The following is a 13,225-nucleotide window of genomic DNA, read 5'->3' on the forward strand; positions in this document are numbered from 1 at the left end:
TTGATTTTTCAAAGTTCTTTGTGGATTTCTTTCATTGAAATGTAAGAGTTGGAATATTTCAGTATTGTTTTGTCGTGTTTTACCTTGTCACAATTACAATCTCTTGATTTTTCAAAGTTCATTGTGGATTTCTTTCGTTGAAATGCAAGAGTTGGAATATTTCAATAGTGCTTTGTTGTGGTTTACCTTATCAAAGTTACATTCTCTTGATTTTTCAAAGTTCATTTTGAATTTCTTTTTTTGAAATGCAAGAGTTGAAATATTTAAGTAGTGTTTTGTTGTGGCTTAACCGTGTCAAAGCTAAATTCTCTTGATTTTTCAAAATTCATTTTGGATTTGTTTCACTGAAATGCAAGAGTTGGAATATTTCATTAGTGTTTTGTCGTGGTTTAGCTTGTCACAGTTACATTCTCTTGATTTTTCAAAGTTCATTTGAATTTCTATCATTGAAATGCAAGAGTTGGGTTATTTCAATAGTGTTTTGTCGTGGTTTACCTTGTCACAGTTGCATTCTCTTGATATTTCAAAGTTCATTTTGGATTTCTTTCGTTGAAATACAAGAATTGGAATATTTCAGTAGTGTTTTGTCATCGTTTACCTTGTCACAGTTACATTCTGTTAATTTTTCAAATTTCATTTTGGATTTCTTTCGTTGAAATGCAAGAGTTGGAATATTTCAGTAGTGTTTTGTCGTGGTTTACATAGTCACAGTTACATTCTCTTGGTTTTTCAAAGTTCATTTTGGATTTCTTTCGTTGAAATTCAAGAGTTGGATTATTTCAGTAATGTTTTGTTGTGGTTTACATTGTCACAGTTACATTCTATTAATTTTTTAAAGTTCATTTTGGAATTTCTTTCGTTTAAATGCAAGAGTTGGAATATTTCAGTAGTGTTTTGTCGTGTTTTATATTGTCACAGTTACATTCTCTTAATTTTTCAAAGTTCATTTTGAATTTCTTTCATTAAAATGCAAGAATTGGAATATTTCAGTAGTGTTTTGTTATGGTTTACATTGTCACACTTACATTTTCTTGATTTTTCGAAGTTCATTGTGGATTTCTTTCATTGAAATGTAAGAGCTGGAATATTTCAGTAATGTTTTATCATGGTTTACCTTGTCACACTTACATTCTCTAGATTTTTCAAACTTCATTTTCAATTTCTTTCATTTAAATGATAGAGTTGGAATATTTCAGTAGTGTTTTGTTATGGTTTATCTTGTCACACTTACATTCTCTTGATTTTTCAAAGTTCATGTTGTATTTCTTTCGTTGAAATGCAAGAACTGAAATATTTAAGTAGTGTTTTGTTGTGCTTTACCATGTCACACTTACATTCTCTTGATTTTTTAAAGTTCATTTTGAATTTTCTTTGTTGAAATCGACAAGAGTTGGAATATTTCAGTAGTGTTTTTTTGTGGTTTACCTTGTCACACTTACATTCTCTTGAGTTTTCAAAGTTCATTTTGAATTTCTAACGTTGAAATGCAAAAGTTAGAATATTTCAGTAGTGTTTTGTTGTTGTTTACCTTGTCACAGTTACATTCTATCAATTCTTCAAGTTTCATTTTGGATTTATTTTGCTGAAATTCAAGAGTTTAACTACTTAATTAGTGTTATTTTTGTGTTTTAACTTTTAACATTTACATTATCTTATTTTTTAAAAGTTAATTATGTATTTATTTCTATGAAATGATAGAGTTGGAATATTTCAATAGTGGTTTCTCATGTTATTCTATATCAGACATACAGTCTCTTTATTTTTTCAGGTTTTTTTTAGATTTCAATCGTTGGAATGCATGATTTGGAATATTTCAGTAGTGTTTTGTTGCGATTTACCTAGACACAGTCACATTCTCGTGATTTTCAAAGTTCATTTTGAATTTCTTTCGTTGAAATACAATAGTTGAAATATTTCAGTAGTGTTTTGTTGTCGTTTACCATTTCAGAGTTAAATTCTATTTATTTTTCAAAGTTCATTTCGAATTTCTTTCGTTGAAATGCATGATTTGTAATATTTCAGTAGTGTTTTGATGCGGTTTACCTTGTCACAATTACATTTTCTTGATATATCAAATTTTATTTTGAATTTCTTTCGTTGAAATGCAAGAGTTGGAATATTTAAGTAGTGTTTTGTCTTTGTTTAACTTAACACAGTTAAATTCTCTTGATTTTTAAAAGTTCATTTTGAATTTTTTTCTTTTAAATGAAAGAATTGGAATATGTCAGTGGTGTTTTTTTTTTGGTTTTCCTTATCACAGTTACATTCTATTGATTTTTCAAAGTTCATTTTGAATTTCTTTCGATGAAATGCAAGAGTTGGATTATTTCAATAGTGTTTTGTCATGGTTTACCTTGTCACAGTTAGATTCTCTTGATTTTTCTAAGTTAATTTTGAATTTCTTTCACAAAAATGCAAGAGTTGGAATATTTCAGTAGTGTTTTGTTGTAGTTTACCTTAACACAGTTACATTCTCTTAATTTTTCAAAGTTCATTTTGAATTTCTTTCGTTGAAATGCGAGAGTTGGAATATTTCAATAGTGTTTTGTCGTGGTTTACATAGTCACAGTTACATTCTCTTGGTTTTTCAAAGTTCATTTTGGATTTCTTTCGTTTAAATTGAAGAGTTGTAATATTTAAGTAGTGTTTGGTTGTGGTTTACCATGTAAAGCCTACATTCTCACTATTTTTAAAATTTCATTTCTAATTTCTTTAACTGAAATGCAAGAGTTGGAATATTTCATTAGTGTTTTTTTGTGTTTCACCTTGTCGAAGCTAATTTCGATTGATATGTCAAAGTTAATTTTGGATTTATTTCGTTGAAATGCAAGAGTAGGAATATTTCCCACGAACAAAGAAAATAAAATAATAATAATAATAATAATAATAATAATAATAATAATATAACATACAGCAAAACACATAAGCAAGAAAAAGAAAAAAAGAAAAAAAAGCGAAACTAAGGGTACATGAAAATAACGAAAAAATATTATATCGAATACAATGAAAAAACAACCACTCAACGCCTTACTGGCGCATAAAAATGCACCTAGGATCTGACCAAAAATTGTTTATACCATAAAATTCACGTGCACCGTCTATGATTGACTTTTTCCTTTTTGTCAGGTGTTTAATAACTAAAATCCCTGATTTAGCTAGCTTTGACTTTGCTTTAAATATACCATAAGCAATTTCTTTATTCACGAACTTCACAAGGACAGGAGACACATTGTTACTAGAATTGCTTGGGGCAGTGTGGTTCATAAGTATGAATCTGGTAGCCTTTTATACTTGAGACTGAGTTATCGTTGACAGGTCCATCTTGTTCACAATAGTATCAAATACAGCCACATTTAATTCAACTCCTGGTGTTTGCTTTAGTCCAGTATATACTAATGAATCCAGTAGTTTCTCCTGCTCGAAATCGTCCAGCTTTTCTTCAAGTTTTTCAACACGAAATTCAAGAGATTCAAATCTCTTGAACACAACGAGAGTGCTCGTTTTGTTAGTGAAACTTGTTACATGTATATTTTTCTCTTCGTGAAATTTGTACATTGATTTTTCTCCTCGTGAAACTGATTTTCGTCAAGGAACTTGATACAGGCTGATTTTTTTCGTGGAACTTGTTGCATGCTAATTTTGTCAGTGAAACTTGTCACATGTTGATTTTTCTCTTCGTGAATACGTGCATTGATATTTTTCTCATTGTAAAACTCGTATTGTTCGTGGAAGTCGTTCCTTGCTGATTTTGTTCCTGAATCTTATTGTACGATGATTGTTTTTCCACTGAGCCTAAGCCACAGTTTATAGAATGAGCAGTATGATCATACCCTATCTCACCCATTATAAAAACCCGGACGAAGGTGCGAGTGCTCCAGAAAACGTTTTTGCAGATATAAAAATAAGCGGCATTAGATCTTTTCACGGGTAGACAAGTCAGATTTCTCTTGGACACGAAACAAGTGGAAACCCGCTATTACGAATAATGCACTTTGTAACCATTTCTCATTGATTGACGGAAACAGACTAACCCGCTAATGCAGAAATAAGTGGGAGGAGCTTTTTGTTCACACCGAGAATGAACACCAGAAATGATCTGCGATAAACTTACTGGATAATTCTATAAACTGTGGCCTAAGCTAAGTATATATTAGATTATAGATAATTAGATCCTAAATTATCTATAAGCTTGTATGAAACTTGTACATTAATTTTTTTCACCTCTTGAAAATGATTTTGTTCACGGAATTTGTTGCTTGATGATTTATTTTATTGAACTGGGTGTGTGCTGTATTTTGTTTGTGAAACTCGTTGTATTTTGTTTGTTTTTCTCTTAGAAAACGTTTACATTGATTTTCGTTTCCTCATGAAACAGATTTTGTTTATGGAACTCATCGGATGCTTATTATTGTTCGTGAAACATGTTGCATACTGATTTTTTTCTTCGTGGAGCTTGTAGCATGTCTATCTTTATTCAAGAAGCTTGGTATATGTCATTTTTTTGTGAAACATGTATACTCGTTTTCTCCCCATGAAACTGATTTTCTTCATAGACAATGTTGCACGCTGATTATTTTCTGTTCGCGGAACTTGTTGTATGTCGATTTTTGTTCGTGAAACTTGTTACATGAATCTAAAAACCGGATTTTATTCCAGCACGTATGCCCATTATTCACTACCTGCCATTTCAACTCTAAAAGCACCGGCTTCTCAGCTGATTTGGGGATAATATTGTAGGTAAATGAATTGTTTACCCATGGACTATCTACTCCCCCTCTCTCCCTGGGCATACGTGCCAAATCCGGTAAAATAAATTTTAAATCGTAATTTGAATTGTGAATGAAAAGCGGTATAAGAAACTGTTGGCTTACATTCACATTGCACGATTGATGTGCTACACCACGAAAATTACTACCCCCTGAGGTTATTTCCTGCCACAAGTGGTTATGATCTCTGACTTTTCCCTTCCCCCCTCTTTTCCCCCTAGTCCCTTTCCCCTTAGTCCCCTCTTCAATTTCCCCCTTACAAACCCAGCATATTTTTTGATTTTTAATCACCAGACGATCCTCTGCGGACAACAACATTGGGTATTTATGAGTATTTCTCAAACGAGAAATAGCTCCATTTGCAGTGACAATTAATTTAGTCAATGCCTTGATCAGGCACTCATTCTCATCTAACGTCTCGACTATTTCTAACGACTGTATTGTTTTAGAGTTGTCTCTTTGTGCGTGGGCATAAAAAACCGCAGTAGCTTGATGTTATTTGATTCGACTCGGACATCGATGATCGTTCCCATCCACTAGCTTAGCTTCATAATCCAAAGCGATCTTATTGCTGTGCAGGAGGGTATTTTGAAATTATTTAAACCTTAAAATGGCCCTGTCACCCGAAACTGTTTCCACTGATTGATAGCTCTGCCACCTGCAATGCTTCATATGATTCTTTACCTTTAAATCCCTATGAAATATAGACAGGCATGTTGGACAGTAGAAACATACCCCCTTATTCTTTTTACCCTCCCCCAGAACTCTAATGATATCTGTCAGTTGGTTAAAATGGCCAATTGCATTGGGTTCACTAGGTGGTGTCTATAACAACCAAAACCAGTGCTTCACCAATTCAATTGACGGGCCTCTTACTGGGAACAACACCCCCTTTTTATTAGAACGTACGTCCTTATCAAATTCAGTTTCATATTGAATCACAGTAACGCCGATATTTAAATGGGCATTGGCCCGTTCGAAAATATCAATTGACCTTAGAGTTACTGGAAATTTTCCCTCTAAACAAAAGTAGTCTACAGGGGGAAAATAAGACCCCTCTTTCCAATGTACAGCCCAGTATTCCAAAGTTTTCGTCGTAGCGTCATCTTTCAGTGGTTCGAATTCTGATATGAGGAAACCTTACATGAAACAGTTTTAGCCTGTTTCAAAACAGATTCGTTGAACGCCCTTACAACCTTCTAAATCGGGGTTATATTTTAAAACTGTACCCGCATCCCTATGCCCCCCTCTCAAAATAAAATCTTTTTTAAATTTACAAATATTAACGCTTAAATTTTCAATAAACAAAACTCTGGAACCACTACAATTTTCATTTAAATTTTCGAGATGCGTAATAATGTGGTCTATCCACTGCATATAAACTGTTTCATAATTTTCCAAATGAGAATAGACCAATAACATCTCGGTATGTACTTAATGATCGTACATCACGCTTTTGCCCTATTTCAAATAAAATATCTTTAAAACAATTTAAGCCTTACCAGAGTCCCTACCCCCCCCCCCCCACAACTGAATCTGGTTTCGAACAGTGCACGAATTTTTTCTACATATACATGAACAATATTTATAGGGTCAAATATAAAATTCCCCTCTTAAGTGTATTAAAGGGATCCCCAAAGGTTGCACTATAAACGACTATTGTATTTAATATTGAATTTGATTGATGAAAATCTGGTAATGTGGTAAATTGTATATTGTTACCATCCCCCTCTTGTATATTATCTCCCCCTCCATCCCCACTTTGTTCAATAAGACGGCTGTGAGAATTTATCGAAGTCATTTCATTTGTTTGACCTTGAACTATGTGTATTAAATCAGTGGGGGGTAGGATTCTCAGTTGGAATATTTCAGTAGTGTTTTGTTATTGCTTACATTGTCACACTTAAATTTTCTTGTTTTTTCGAAGTTCTATTTGGATTTCTTTCATTGAAATGCAAGAGTTGGAATATTTCAGTAATGTTTTGTCTTGTTTTACCCTGTCAAAGTTATATTCTCTTGATTTTTCAAAGTTCATTTTGGATTTTTTTCATTGAAATGCAATAGTTGGAATATTTCAGTAGTGCTTTGTTGTGCTTTACCTTAACAAAGTTACATTCTCTTAATTTTTCAAAGTTCATTTTGAATTTCTTTTGTTGAAATGCAAGAGTTGAAATATTTCAGTAGTGTTTTGTTGTGGTTAACCGTGTCAAAGCTAAATTCTCTTGATTTTTCAAAATTCATTTTGAATTTGTTTCAATGAAATACAAGAGTTGGAATATTTCATTAGTGGTTTGTCGTGGTTTAGCTTTTCACAGTTACATTCTCTTTATTTTTCAAAATTCATTTTGGATTTCTTTCGTTGAAATGCAAGAGTTGGAATATTTCAGTAGTGTTTTGTTGAAGTTTACCTTATCACAGTTACATTCTCTTAATTTTTCAAAGTTCATTTGAATTTCATTCATTGAAATGCAAGAGTTGGGTTATTTCAATAGTGTTCTGTCGTGGTTTACCTTGTCACAGTTACATTCTCTTGATATTTCAAAGTTCATTTTGGATTTCTTTCGTTGAAATACAAGAGTTGGAATATTTCAGTAGTGTTTTGTCATCGTTTACCTTGTCACAGTTATATTCTCTTGATTTTTCAAAGTTCATTTTGAATTTGTTTCGTTGAAATGCAAGAGTTGGAATATTTAAGTAGTATTTTTTTGTGGTTTACCTTGTCACACTTACATTCTCTTAATTTTTCAAAGTTCATTTTTGATTTCTGACGATGAAATGCAAGAGTTGGAATATTTCAATAGTGTTTTGTCATGGTTTACATAGTCACAGATATATTCTCTTGTTTTTTCAAAGTTCATTATGGATTTCTTTTGTTGAAATTCAAGACTTGGATTATTTCAGCAATGTTTTGTTGTGGTTTACCTTTTCACAGTTACATTTTCTTGATTTTTCAAAGTTCATTTTGAATTTCTTTCGTTGATATGAAAGAGTTGAAATATTTCAGTAATGTTTTGTTTTGGTCTACCTTATCACAGTTACATTTTCTTTATTTTTCAAAGTTCATTCTGAATTTCTTTCGTTGAAATGCAAGAGTTGGAATATTCATTAGTGTTTTGTTGTGGTTTAACTTTTCACAGATACATTCTCTTTATTTTTCAAAGATCATTGTGAATTTCTTTAATTGAAATGCAAGAGTTGGAATATTCAGTAGTGTTATGTCATTGTTTACCTTGTCACAGTTACACTCTCTTAATTTTTCAAAGTTCATTTTGTATTTCTTTCGTTGAAATGCAAGAGTTGGTATATTTCAGTAGAGTTTTGTTGTTGTTTACCTTGTCACAGATACATTCTCTTGATTTTTCAATTTTCATTTTTAATTTCTTTCATTGAAATGCAAGACTTCGAATATTTCAGTAGTGGTTTGTCGTGGTTTACCTTGTCACAGTTACATTCTCTTGATTTTTCAAAGTTCATTTGAATTTCTTTCATTGAAATGCAAGAGATGGATTATTTCAATAGTGTTTTGTAGTGCTTTACCTTGTTACAGTTACATTATTTTATTTTTTCAAATTTCATTTTTTATTTCTTTCATTGAAATGCAAGTGTTGGTATATTTAAGCATTGTTTTGTTGTGGTTTACCTTGTCACATTTACATTCTATTAATTTTTCAAAGTTCATTTTGAATTTCTTTATTTGAAATGCAAGAGTTGGAATATTTCAGTAGTGGTTTGTCGTGTTTTACATTGTCACAGTTACATTCTCTTAATTTTTCAAAGTTCATTTTGAATTTCTTTCATTAAAATGAGAGAATTGGAATATTTTAGTAGTGTTTTGTTATTGTTTACATTGTCACACTTACATTTTCTTGATTTTTCGAAGTTCATTGTGGATTTCTTTCATTGAAATGTAAGAGCTGGAATATTTCAGTAGTGTTTTGTCGTTGTTTGCCTTGTCACAGTTACATTCTCTTGATTTTCCAAAGTTCATTTTGGAATTCTTTAATTGAAATGCAAGAATTGGAATATTCAGTAGTGTTTTGTTGTGGTTTACCTTGTCACAGTTACAATCTCTTGATTTTTTAAAGTTCATTTTGATTTTTTTTCGTTGAAATACAAGAGTTTTATTATTTCAGTTTGTTTTTGTCTTGGTTTTGCTTGTAAATGTTACAGTCTATTTATTTTTCAGATTTCAATTTGTATTTAGGTCTTTCAAATTAATGACTTTTATTATTTATGTTGACGATAGCTGCGGTTTGCCATTTAACAGTTACATTCTCCTAAGTTTTAAAACTTCATTTTGAATTTCTTTCATTAAAATGCAATAGTTGGAATATTTCATTAGTGTTTTGTCGTGGTTTACCTTATCACAGTTATATTCTTTTAATTTTTCAAAGTTAATTTTGATTTTTTAATTGAAATGCATGAGTTGGATTATTTCAGTAGTGGTTTGTTAAGGTTTACATTGTCACAGTTATATTTTCTGATATTTCCAAAGTTCAATTTTGATTTCTATCATTGAAATTCAAGAGTCTGTATATTTTAGTAGCGATTCTTTTTTCTTTAAAATGTCAAAGTTCAATTCTCTTAATTTTTCAAAGTTCATTTTGAATTTCAATAATTGAAATGAAAGAGCTGTTATGTTTAAGCAGTGTTTTGAATTGGTTTACATTGTCACAGTTACATTCTCTTGATTTTTCAAAGTTAATTTTGAATTTCTTTCATTGAAATGTAAGAGTTGGAAGATTTCAGTAGTGTTTTGTCGTAGTTTACCTTGTCATAGTTACATTCTCATGATATTTCAAAGTTCATTTTGGATTTCTTTCATTGAAATGCAAGAGTTGGAATATTTCAGTAGTGTTTTGTTATGGTTTATCTTGTCACACTTACATTCTCTTGATTTTTCAAAGTTCATTTTGGATTTCTTTTGTTGAAATACAAGAGTTGGAATATTTCAGTAGTGTTTTGTCATGGTTTACCTTGTCACACTTACATTCTCTTGATGTTTCAAATTTCATTTTGGATTTTATTTTTTGAAATCCAAGAGTTGGAATATTTCAGTAGTGTTTTTTATTGGTTTACCTTGTTACAGATGCATTATCTTGATTTTTCATAGTTCAATTTGAAATTAAAGAGGTTTAATATTTCAGTAGTGTTTTTTTGTGGGTTAGCTTGTCACACTAACATTCTCTTGAGTTTTCAAAGTTAATTTTGAATTTCTTTCGTTTAAATTCGAGAGTTGGAATATTTCAGTAGTGTTTTGTCTGGGTTTACCCTGTCACAGTTACATTTTCACTAATTTTCAAGGATCATGTATGTTTTAGTTCCTTTAAATGAAAAAGTTGGATTATTTAAGTAGTGTTTTTTTTTTGTGGTTTAACTTGTCACAATTAAATTCTCTTACTTTTTCAAAGTTAATTTTGTATTTCTTTCGATGAAATTCAAGAGATGGAATATTTCAGTTGTCTTTTGTATTGGTTTACTTTGTCAAAGTTACATTCCATTAATTTTTCAAGGTTCATTTTGAATTTCTTTCGTTGAAATGAAAGAGTTGGAATATTTCAGTAGTGTTTTGTTGTGGTTTACCTTAACACAGTTACATTCTCTTAATTTTTCAAAGTTCATTTTGAATTTCTTTCGTTGAAATACAAGACTTGAAATATTTCAGTAGTGTTTTGTTGTGGTTTACCTTGTCACAGTTACATTCTCTTGATTTTTCAAAGTTCATTTTGAATTTCTTTCATTGAAATGCAAGAGTTGGAATATTTCAGTAGTGTTTTGATGCGGTTTACCTTGTCACAGTTACAATCTCTTTATTTTTCAAATTTTATCTTGAATTTCTTTCTTTGAAATGCGAGAGTTGGAATATTTCAGTAGTGTTTTGTCTTTGTTTACCTTGACACAGTTAAATTCTCTTGATTTTTCAAAGTTCATTTTGAATTTTTTTCTATGAAATGCAAGAGTTGGAATATTTCTGTAGTGTTTTTTTGTGGTTTTCCTTATCACTGTTACATTCTCTTGATTTTTAAAAGTTCATTTTGAATTTTTTTCGATGAAATGCAATAGTTTGATTATTTCATTAGTGTTTTGTCTTGGTTTCCATTGTCACATTTAGATTCTCTTGATTTTTCTAAGTTAATTTTGAATTTCTTTCACAAAAATGCAAGAGTTGGAATATTTCAGTAGTGTTTTGTTGTAGTTTACCTTAACACAGTTACATTCTCTTAATTTTTCAAAGTTCATTTTGAATTTCTTTCATTGAAATGCGAGAGTTGGAATATTTCATTAGTATTTTGTCGTGGTTTATCTTGTCACAGTTACATTATCTTGATTTTTCAAAGTTAATTTTGGATTTCTTTCGTTGAAATACAAGAGTTGGAATATTTCAGTATTGTTTTGTTGTGGTTTACCTTGTCACAGTTACATTCTCTTGATTTTTCAAAGTTTATTTTGGATTTCTTTCATGAAATGCAAGAGTTGGATTATTTCAGTAGTGTTTTGTTGTGGTTTACCTTGTCAAAGTTACATTCTCTTGATTTTTCAAAGTTCATTTTGGATTTCTTTCGTTGAAATGCAAGAGTAGGAATATTTCCCACGAACAAAGAAAATACAATAATAATAATAATAATAATAATAATAATAATAATAATAATAATAAACGGACAGCAAAACACATAAGCAAGAAAAAGAAAAAAAGAAAAAAAAAGCGAAACTAAGGGTACATGAAAATAACGAAAAAATATTATATCGAATACAATGAAAAAACAACCACTCAACGCCTTACTGGCGCATAAAAATGCACCTAGGATCTGACCAAAAATTGTTTATACCATAAAATTCACGTGCACCGTCTATGATTGACTTTTTCCTTTTTGTCAGGTGTTTAATAACTAAAATCCCTGATTTTTCAAGCTAGCTTTGACTTTGCTTTAAATATACCATAAGCAATTTCTTTAGTCACGAATTTCACAAGGACAGGAGACACATTGTTACTCGAATTGCTTGGGGCAGTGGGGTTTTTAAGTATGAATCTGGTAGTCTTTTATACTTGAGACTGAGTTATCGTTGACAGGTCCTTCTTGTTCACAATAGTATCAAATACAGCCACATATAACTCAACTCCTGGTGTTTGCTTTAGTCCAGTATATACTAATGAATCCAGTAGTTTCTCCTGCTCGAAATCGTCCAGCTTTTCTTCAAGTTTTTCAACACGAAATTCAAGAGATTCAAATCTCTTGAACAAAACGAGAGTGCTCGTTTTGTTAGTGAAACTTGTTACATGTATATTTTTCTCTTCGGGAAAGTTGTACATTGATTTTTCTCCTCGTGAAACTGATTTTCTTCATGGAACTTGATACAGGCTGATTTTTTTCGTGGAACTTGTTGCATGCTAATTTTGTCAGTAAAACTTGTCACATGTTGATTTTTCTCTTCGTGAATACGTGCATTGATATTTTTCTCATTGTAAAACTCGTATTGTTCGTGGAAGTCGTTCCTTGCTGATTTTGTTCCTGAATCTTATTGTACGATGATTGTTTTTCCACTGAGCCTAAGCCACAGTTTATAGAATGAGCAGTATGATCATACCCTATCTCACCCATTATAAAAACCCGGACCAAGGTGCGAGTGCTCCAGAAAACGTTTTTGCAGATATAAAAATAAGCGGCATTAGATCTTTTCACGGGTAGACAAGTCAGATTTCTCTTGGACACGAAACAAGTGGAAACCCGCTATTACGAATAATGCACTTTGTAACCATTTCTCATTGATTGACGGAAACAGACTAACCCGCTAATGCAGAAATAAGTGGGAGGAGCTTTTTGTTCACACCGAGAATGAACACCAGAAATGATCTGCGATAAACTTACTGGATAATTCTATAAACTGTGGCCTAAGCTAAGTATCTATTAGATTATAGATAATTAGATCCTAAATTATCTATAAGCTTGTATGAAACTTGTACATTAATTTTTTTCACCTCGTGAAAATGATTTTGTTCACGGAACTTGTTGCTTGATGATTTATTTTATTGAACTGGGTGTGTGCTGTATTTTGTTTGTGAAACTCGTTGTATTTTGTTTGTTTTTCTCTTAGAAAACGTTTACATTGATTTTCGTTTCCTCGCGAAACAGATTTTGTTTATGGAACTCATCGGATGCTTATTATTGTTCGTGAAACATGTTGCATACTGATTTTTTTCTTCGTGGAGCTTGTAGCATGTCTATCTTTATTCAAGAAGCTTGGTATATGTCATTTTTTTGTGAAACATGTACACTCGTTTTCTCCCCATGAAACTGATTTTCTTCATAGACAATGTTGCACGCTGATTATTTTCTGTTCGCGGAACTTGTTGTATGTCGATTTTTGTTCGTGAAACTTGTTACATGAATCTAAAAACCGGATTTTATTCCAGCACGTATGCCCATTATTCACTACCTGCCATTTCAACTCTAAAAGCACCG

At 31.3% G+C, this 13,225-nt stretch overlaps 1 protein-coding gene across 1 annotated transcript in view; it reads left to right on the forward strand.

The window, feature by feature from the left end:
• The window catches only part of LOC148945532 (uncharacterized), a 257,374-nt gene that overhangs the window by 142,710 nt on the left and 101,439 nt on the right, over positions 1-13,225 (forward strand). The window lies entirely within an intron of this gene.

The sequence above is a fragment of the Artemia sp. Qi Xiang Cuo genome, chromosome 13, assembly GCF_049724085.1.
Source record: "Artemia sp. Qi Xiang Cuo chromosome 13, ASM4972408v1, whole genome shotgun sequence".
NCBI lineage: Eukaryota > Metazoa > Arthropoda > Branchiopoda > Anostraca > Artemiidae > Artemia > Artemia sp. Qi Xiang Cuo.